Below are 10,142 nucleotides of genomic sequence, written 5' to 3'. Positions count from 1 at the left end.
TCACCATAAATCGAAATATTGTGCTAGAGACTTACCGTTTGTTGCAAAATGAAGGTAATTGATTGAATATTACTAAATACTGAACTGTAAGTGTTTTAGCTTACAATTGCAGTTTTCAACCATTTTGGTCGAGTTAAAGTTGCCTGAAGGTCAGATTTTTTCTATTTATCGTGATTTATATGAAAATATTTCAAAACTGATAAAAGCTACAACCATGAGTTATTTTTTGTTGTATTCTACATGAAATTGCACACATTTTCATATATAAAACTTTATGTAACGACTAATATAAAATGGTGCAAACATTACGACAATGTGACGAAAGAATTTCAGAGATGTTCGGCCGAGTTACCGCCCGGGCGTAAGGAAAAAGTTTTTTTTTTAAATTCACCATAAATCGAAATATTGTGCTAGAGACTTCCAATTTGTTGCAAAATGAAGGTAAATGATTGAATATCACTAGAATGTAAGAGTTTTAGCTTACAATTGCATGTTTCTACCATTTTGGTCGAGTCAAAATTGGCTGAAGGTTGAAATTTTGGCACTTATCTTGATTTATATGAAAATATTTCCAAACTGATAAAACCTACAACCATGAGTTATCTTTTGTTGTATTCTACATGAAATTGCGCACATTTTCACATATAAAACTTTATGTAACGACTAATATAAAACGGTGCAAACATTACGAAAAAGTGACGAAAGAATTTGAGATGTTCGGCCGAGTTAAGCCCCGTACACACTATGCATCATGTATCAGCCACGTGATGCAGTAGTGGTGCTGAATTAAAATGACTAGCGGCCAAACTGTACTGCAACACTGCTCACTTGTTCTATATTACCAGGCTGTGAGCTGTTCAGTTGCAGTTCAGCTTTCATACCACCAGGATGTCTGCCGATGATGTACTTTGCCAGGAGACTCTACTGTGGGGTGTAGTTGCTCTGTGCGCTGCAAAAAAGAAACTTTTGAGGAAGAAACGTAGAACCTTCAGCAATTCAATAAAATGTAGAGTGTTCCTCCTTCTCCATTCAAGAGGTTTGGCAGGTAGTGGAGAGTGGGCCATCGGCACTGGAGCTGAGTGGACGTCCTCCCACTCTGACTGTCGGTGCAACACTGAGCAGCTACGTGAAATCGGTCTGGCTTGTCAACTCGTTCATGATGCAGCATCACATTGAAAAAGTCATTTTTCAACACATCCATTCAACACTGCGCGCATCATGATGCATAGTGTGTACGGGGCTTTACTGCGCGCGGACGTAAAAGTTATTTTCAAAAATTCACCATAAATCGAAATATTGTGCTAGAGACTTCCAATTTGTTGCAAAATGAAGGTAAATGATTAAATATTACTAGAATGTAAGAGTTTTAGCTTACGGTTGCGTTTTTCGACCATTTCGGTCGAGTCAAAGTTGACCAAAGGTTGAAATTTTTCTATTTATCGTGATTTATATGAAAATATTTCAAAACAGATGAAAGCTACAACCATGAGTTATTTTTTGTTGTATTCTAAATGAAATTGTGCATATTTTCATATATAACACTTTATGTAACAACTAATAATAAAACGGTGCAAACAATACGAAAAAGTGACGAAAGAATTTCTGAGATGTTCGGCCGAGTTACCGCGCAGATGTAAGGAAAAAGTTTTTTTTTCAAAAATTCACCATAAATCGAAATATTGTGCTAGAGACTTCCAATTTGTTGCAAAATGAAGGTAAATGATTGAATATTACTAGAATGTAAGAGTTTTTAGCTTACAATTGCGTTTTCGACCATTTGGTCGAGTCAAAGTTGACCGAAGGTTGAAATTTTGGCACTTATCGTGATTTATATGAAAATATTTCCAAACTGATAAAAGCTACAACCATGTGTTGTTTTTGTTGTATTTTACATGAAATTGCGCACATTTTCATATATAAAACTTTATGTAATGGCTAATATAAAATGGTGCAAAAATTACGACAAAATGACGAAAGAATTTCTGAAATTTTCCGCCGAGTTACCGCACAGACGTAAGGAAAAAGTATTTTTCAAAAATTCACCATAAATCGAAATATTGTGCTAGAGACTTCCAATTTGTTGCAAAATGAAGGTAAATGGTTGAATATTACTAAAATGTAAGAGTTTTAGCTTACAATTGCGTTTTTCTACCATTTTGGTCGAGTCAAAGTTGACTGAATGTTGAAATTTTTTGTAGTCGACATACGGTACGTCCACTTGTCACTCGACAGACAATTTTAGTTGACTTACAATATGTCCAGTCGGCGTTTAAGGGTTAATCATGTCATATATGTTCCTTGTTGATATTTCAGATTCTTTATGTATCTCATTGTACTGCCTGTCCGCTGATATATATATATATATATACCTGCCTTTTACATGTTCTGTACCGCATTATATGTGTCTTTTTGGTAGCGTAGTCGCTGTTTCGTCCTCAAGGAGTTACATTCCATGGTCTACCAGAGCTCCATGGTGACCAAACTAATATAAAAGAATTCTCTTCTAGTTGGTCATTTGGCCAGGTATTGTGTCGTAATGATTAATATTATAACACGTGATGGAGTATATAAATCGACTCAAAAGATAAGAGGGCACTTTCCCTTATTTTCAGCGAAGCTGAACCCAGTTTTTCCAACGTCAAAAGAACATGCAAGAGAGGAGTGACTATCGCGCATGCACCCTCTTGTTTACAACCGGGCCGTCAAGGGGATTGGCCGGTTTCCCACTTTTTTAATGACATGTTGTTGATATATAGGAGGTTCGTTTAAGGACATTATGTGGAACTTCTGGGTAAAATATTTTTGGTCAATGACCTTAGGTTTTGTGACGCCAGAGCGTTTTTCAGCCAAAAATAGCCATTTTCAAAATGCATCTTCTCCTTTGCTTTTAGTTTTTAAGGGATGGGATTTGAACCATGTATAAAACACATATGGACCAGGGATTTTTTATTTTTCAATTCTTCGCGATATGAATTTTTTTCTTTTTTATGAAATTTTCCCAGAAAAATGACAGAAAAAAATGACCAAAAATCAGCAACTCAAAATATTAAAAATCCTTGGCATTTTATTAATCTACCATGTTTCCCCATGTTATTTATAAAATTTCATATACAGTAGATTGGTCCAATACTAAGGGAGGAGATGCATTTCAAAGGTGAAAAACTTATGTTTTGAGAAACATGTCTTCAAAGTTTTAGTTACATAAAAAATTAAAAGGGCCTTCAAAGTTTTAGTTACATAAAAAGTAAAAGACTTACAATTAAATTTATAGTTTTAATTTTTTGTGTGTATTAATTAATGCAAAATGATTATATATAAGAATATTAATTGATTATTCATGTGCCTAAGACACATTATTATAAATTTTAGGCTCTGATCTTGTTGCAAGGTATTACTCTAGGGTATCGTAGTTGCCTACACTTTTTTATTAGTGTCTCGAATCCATCCCTTGCCAAATGGATCCTGGGCATTACTTTACATTCACAATTAGGGATTCGTGATTCAAGTACAGTGAACCCTCGCTACTTCGCGGTTCGACTAGCGCGGATTCACGACTTCGCGGATTTTTTCCATTACGTATGTATATTATAAGAGAAAATATATAGCGGATTTTCTGGAAATTTCAAAAATAGTCGCGATATATGAAGACCCAAATATTTCATTAATTCCATTAATAATTATTAATATCTGCTAGTATTGTTGGTTCATTGCATTATGACATATAATTCAGTACAAAATGAAATTAAACAAAAAGAATGTGATCATACGATAATTCATTATAGTACTAGTAAAATTAAACTGAACATGAAACGCTAATCAGATGCAGTCTGACATTGTCATATTTGAATGGTGTAAGGCTGCTGATGGCTACATATATACTAATTATAAAATACAAATGTAATGAATGTGCATCTTTTCCATGAATCTTTTGTACTGCATCCAATAATATTGTTTGTTGCAAAAATCACATCTCGAATAAACCTATAACTACTACAACAAAAAAAGCATAAAATAGCGTAAAGTATATTTGAATTTGAAACTAGCATGTAAGATGGGCTGTGATTGGTTCCATTGGTGATAGATGACGAATCAGCTCCCAAGTTTTGTAATCTCGCCTGTGATTGGTGTTTTGACCGTTTCTCTGACCTGCAGCAGCTTCCCTTGTCTCTGACCCGCAGCATCTTCTCGCGCCACTTCGCTTTCCCGCTCTCTCGGTAGATAGATGCTGTTTACATTACCAGTGCTGTGCGTGACAGTGTGTGTTTGAAGTTGAACTTTTTGTTTAACTTTGTTTAACCCCTACAATGGCTCCAAAGCGTTCTGCTTCTGCTAAGGCTGGTACTGAGCCTAAACGCCAACGGAAAATGATGACGATTGCTGAGAAGGTGACACTTTCGATATGTTGAAGGAAGGAGAAGTTACACGGCCGTGGCCCGCCATTTTGGAGTGAACGAATCCACCGTTCGCTACATTAAGAAGGATGAGGCGAAGATTAGGAAGACGGCTGCCATCACCTTTAGCAAGTCAGTTAAAGCGAAGTTGTTACGGCTCATAATAAAACGACGTCCGTATGGAAGGTGCTTTGTCAATCTGGATTGCCGACTGCGGAAGAAGAAAATAGCCTTGGATACTAACACCATCCGAACCAAGGCTTTGAGGTTGTATGAGATTTTCGCGGCAAAGGAACCTCAAGATGATGGCGACCACGCTGAAGAAGAAGAGGAAGGCACGAAGATGATGTAGATGAACCTCAAGCAGGGACATCCATTGATTCCCAGCCTCAGACACAACGTTTTACCGCCAGCAAAGGATGGTTCGCCAAGTTTCAGAAACGCTTCGGCCTGAAAAGCATTTCCCTGCATGGCGAGGCTGCTTCCGCTGACACGGTCGCTGCTGAAACTTACGCGATTGAGACGTTCAAGAATATTATCGCTGAAGGTGGATACAAGCCCGAACAAGTCTTTAATATGGACGAGACGGGTTTGTTTTGGAAGAGAATGCCATCGTGAACTTTCCTGTTCAAAGAAGAAGCCAAAGCCTCTGGCTTTAAAGCATTCAAAGATCGTGTTACCCTCGTAATGTGTGGCAATGCTGCGGGATTTTTGCTAAATCCAGGGCTTATATATAAGTCGAAAAACCCTCGTGCTTTGAAAAATAAAAATAAGAATCTCCTTCCCGTGTATTGGATGCATAATCCAAAAGCATGGATTATGAAGATGCTGACCTCCAACTGGTTCCACCAGTGTTTTATCCCACAAGTCAGTAAATATCTCTTAGAGAAGGGCTTGCCATTTAAGATCCTTCTGTTGGATAACGCTGGTGGACACGCGACTGATCTTTCGCATGAGGGCATTCAGGTTGAGTTCCTGCCACCCAACACAACGTCCTTAATTCAACCGATGGACCAGGGGGTTATCAGGGCGTTCAAGGCCCTCTACACGAAGAATACCTTTGGCGGACCTCGTTGCGTGTGTGGATGCCGCCCAAGAAGATGAGGATGAAACATTCAATTTTGAAGGCGTACTGGCGGCAGTACACAATTGCCACGTGCCTTCAGAACATCCAGAAGGCACTGCAAGAAATGAAACCTGCTACCGTTAACGCGAGCTGGAGGAAGTTGTGGTCCGAGATTGTTTGTTTGACGATTTAGGATTTACGCCTGCCGAGATTCAACACTCTGCAGTACGGAAATCTGTGCAGTTGGCTGCGATAATTGGAGGTGACGGGTTTGGCGACATGACGACGGAAGACGTTGACGAGTTGTTGACTGCCATTCCCAGCCGCTAACTGACGAGACCTCAAGACCTGACAAAATCAGCCAGTGAGGAAGAAAATGAACCACAGGAAGAGACCCAAGAAGTTGTCAAGAAACAGGCGTAACATTAGAACGGCTTGCCAAGCTCTGCAACCTAGTTTAAGGAGCTGAAAGAATTGTCACAAGAATGGGACGAGGATATGGTTCGTTCTCTGCAGTTCTGCAACAAAATCGATGAAGACATGACTCCCTACAGGATACTCTTCAATCGAAAAAAGAAGCAGCGGCAGCAACTTCCGATCACAGTGTTCTTCCAGCCTCGCAAAAAGAGCCAGTTCCTCCTGCTATTATGCCTTCGGAAGAAATTGAAGAAGTGTCCCAGGAAGAAGTTGAAGAGGTGTCCCAGGAAAAGACACCTCAGTCTGAAGAGACGTAAAATACAATCATTGGCTGCACAGTAGAAGACATCATCAGCTTCATCATCATCATTATTTCTACTGTGCAGCAAATTCATCGCCATCATCATTAAAGTTTTTCTTCAACTTCTTTCATGGTGGGTACAGTAACAATCTTTATTTCTTTATATACTTTAATATTCTAACATTTTAATATTAGTGCCTGTTTTAGATTAGGGTACTGTACATGCATTAAGTGTTCTGTACATTAAAGGGTGGTTTGTTAACAGTACATACGAGGAGGGCTTTATTGTAACTTCCAACTCTATCGTGGTGAGTAAAATACTGTACAGTTGTACAGTACGCACCATAACAATCTTTCTATTTTTTTATGTTCACTTACTGTTTTATTGCTTATCATTTGTGCCTGTGTACTGTATGTATGTATTGTAGATATCTTTACATTACTGTAAAGGGTGGTTTGTTAACAGTACTATGTAAAGGAGGGTTTTAAAAGTCTGAATACATGTTAAATAAATACTGTAAATATGGTGTCCCTACTTCGCGGATTTTCAGCTATCGCGGCCAGTTCTGGAACCTATCTACCGCGATAAACGAGGGTTCACTGTAATTCATCAAGTCTTGCTTCACTTATTATGATAATTTTATTTTCAGGATCATCTATAATATTAGCCTCCGAGCTACTGCTTTCTTCTTCTAAAATATCTTCTGCCCTTTAGTAGTGACGAACGAATAAAGAGACATTTAGGAGTGGATGTGGTTGATCTCTGGTCAGCAGAGATCGCAGCCTGCGCCATTTGCTGGGTGACAGCTCTCTCTCCGTCGCTCCATTCCCCTCTATGGCACTAATTTCTTGAATTCTTTCTTCTACTTCTCGCCTGGACTTATCCACTGGGCTTTTCCGCATTCTAGAAGCATGAAGTGAACTCTTGGACCTTTTAGGCATGGTGAAAAAGCAAAAACACTGCAGTAAATAGAGTTCAGTCAAGGCTAGCGAGCGTGAAAAATGTGACCTTCTAACTCGGAAGTTTATAGGCAACTGTCGGCATTATGGCATGATGCGTGCTTTGTCATGGCTAGAAATAACTAAAAAGGTGCCAAGTAGAGGATATTATTGACATTATACATTTCATTTCAAAGGAAGTTTTTGTAACATATATCGCAAAAACTACACCAGACTAAATCATTTGTGCTACTGGTGTTTTATGGGTATATAGTTATTGTTACATTTGAGGCCATACTAGAGAAATAAGGCAAATTTTAATATAATACTTCGTGGACACATCTTTGAACCCTGTATGAAGCCATAGAATTTTTTTCAGCAAATCGAATTTTTTAAAGATTTTTTTATATAGTAAACCAAATAGCCTAGGATTGGATATAAACAACAACCTGGGTTAGAGAGATAGTCGAATAACTGTAAGGTTACATAATAGTAAGTTTTCTGTTTTTATAATAACCTGGATTAGGCAATACCCTATACTAGGTTAATAAGCCTAGGATTACACATAAACAGTATCCTAGCCTAAATAAAATAACCTAGTTTTTTACAACTCAGTAGCATATCTGTAAGGTTACATGCTAGTAGGGTCTTATGTAGCCTATATCCTTAAAGGTGATATTAACCTAGAACAGGCAGTAGCCTAACCGTATTAAGTAGGAACCCCCTTTTCAGGAATATCCTACTATTAGCCTAAAACAGCGATGGCTGAATATCAGATGAAAGGGTAGACTTGGCCACATAAAACAGAAAAACAGATTATAAGAGAATTATTTTTTGTAAAGTTTATATCTTTTAAGGTGTAAATAAGCCTAGAATAGGTTAAGCAAGAACCTTCTAAGAAATCCTTTATTCTTAGCTTAACGTAGATTATACTAGAATCATTACCCTAAGCTATATAAAATAGTTTGGGTTAGTTAAACAAATTAGTTCATAGCAGTTAGTCTGAATGGCATGACAATTGGAATTAAAAATTTCCTTTGGCCATTGCAAAAGGACGAACAGTCTATAAGTAATACAGCCATATACAGGAATGAAAACTAACCTAAACCTTAGAGGTTTAATATAGATATTAAATTAAATGTATTAAAACTACACAATTGTAATCAAGTTCACCTGTAATATGGAAACTATATGAGGAACTACAGAAGTGTCCCTCATTTAAAAACGATTAATACTAACTAGGTTCTAATAACAACTTGCTTTATATCACTACAGGGCCGCCATTAGGCATGCAGTATGCTCCTGGCAGCAAGTTTTAAGGACAAAACAGCTACTTTTAAGCTGTCTCAATGGGGCCTAGGGTTCAGTACGGGTGAGGAAGGGGGAGATTATATCTTTCTGACAGAACTCCAGCAGCAGATATTTAGCCCTTCCTCTGAACGACATCAATGTTTGGGCCAAAACCTATTAACATCAGTCGCCAAGACCTCCCAGGTTAACCCCTTGGAGGAAGTAGAGGAATCTTTACATGGAGTTCACTTTCTTATTAAAAAATATGAAGTGGACATTGCCATCGAAATGGCCCTGCTGAACCCAGAAGGCTCAGGGACACAAATTTGAGCTAGCCATGGGAGAAACCTCCCAGAAGGAATTCTATACCCCATGCAGCTATCATTGCTGCTACTTTTTTGGAAGGGTAGTAACTTGCCCAAGACTTCTGCCCCTTGATTAACAGGCAGTTACAATTTAGTTGCTGAAGCTCAGTTAGATTGCACAAACTCCCCCAAAAGGAATACACAGTTTATGGCAAGCTCCCCCAAAAGGGGTACACAGTTTATGGCAAGCTCCCCCAAAAGGGATATGCAGTTTATGGCAAGCTCCCCCAAAAGGGATACACAGTTTATGGCAAGCTCCCCCAAAAGGGATACACATTTTGCAGCAAGCTCCCCCAAAAAAGGGATACAGTTTCTGGCATTTGATCAGTTCTGTAAGGGAATTGAGTTTTTATTGACCTGTACTCCCAAAAGGGATATACAGTTTGCGGCAAGCTCCCCCACAAGGGATACACAGTTTGCGGCATTTGATCAGTTCTTTAAGGGAATTGAGTTTTTATTGACCTGTACCCCCCAAAAAGGGATACACAGTTTGCGGCAAGCTCCCCCAAAAAGGATACACAGTTTGCGACATTTGATCAGTTCTGTAAGGGAATTGAGTTTTTATTGACCTGTACCCCCCAAAAGGGATGTACAGTTTGCGGCAAGCTCCCCCAAACGGGATACACAGTTTGCTGCAAGTTTCCCCAAGAGGGATGCACAGTTTGTGGCAAGTTCCTCCAAAGGGGATACACTGTTTACACTGTTTGTGCCAGTTGGTCAGTTCCGTAAGGAAATTGAGTACCATCAAAGATGCCCTTGCCACAGAATGGCAATATATAAGGGACATGAAGCATGATTCTGAAAAGCAAAGTCAGTCAGTCATGTATGCACCAAAGTGTAAAAGTACTACATCCTATAACCGAAAAGTGAGTGTAGATACAAGTGCCGCCCAAACAAGGTCTGATTTTAGAATTCAGACTAGAAACAACAATGGGTCAGTTTGGAATACAGAACTTCAGATCAAAACATAACAGGGGCTCCAATACTCACCCCTGATAATACTGATAATCCTTGGCGAGACTCCTCAATGTGCATTTTCTCTCCCGATGGCAAGTAGGTAATTAATGAAAGAAAAACTATGATTGAAGTTGTAAATTTAGAATTTACAAACGGTAGCATTCCTTAATACAGAATGGCACCTGGTACCATCCTCACCAGACTTGGAGAAACCATTAACAGAAATGGTTTTCTTATCTGTGCCTATAGCATTAAAAACTAAAGAAATCACCCTTTACCAGGTCAGTAAAAAATGGATCTCTACTTCCTTTTTGAATAAGACCCAAGTTGCTCACCAAGTAGCCTCGTCAAAATTTTATGCTAGGCTCCGACTCCTTAGCATTATAACCTCTACCACCTTGCTGGAAGTTGCCATC

This window comes from Macrobrachium rosenbergii, chromosome 3, assembly GCF_040412425.1.
Source record: "Macrobrachium rosenbergii isolate ZJJX-2024 chromosome 3, ASM4041242v1, whole genome shotgun sequence".
Classification (NCBI taxonomy): domain Eukaryota; kingdom Metazoa; phylum Arthropoda; class Malacostraca; order Decapoda; family Palaemonidae; genus Macrobrachium; species Macrobrachium rosenbergii.
The sequence above is the reverse complement of the archived record's forward strand: the minus strand, read 5'-3'. Positions refer to the sequence as shown.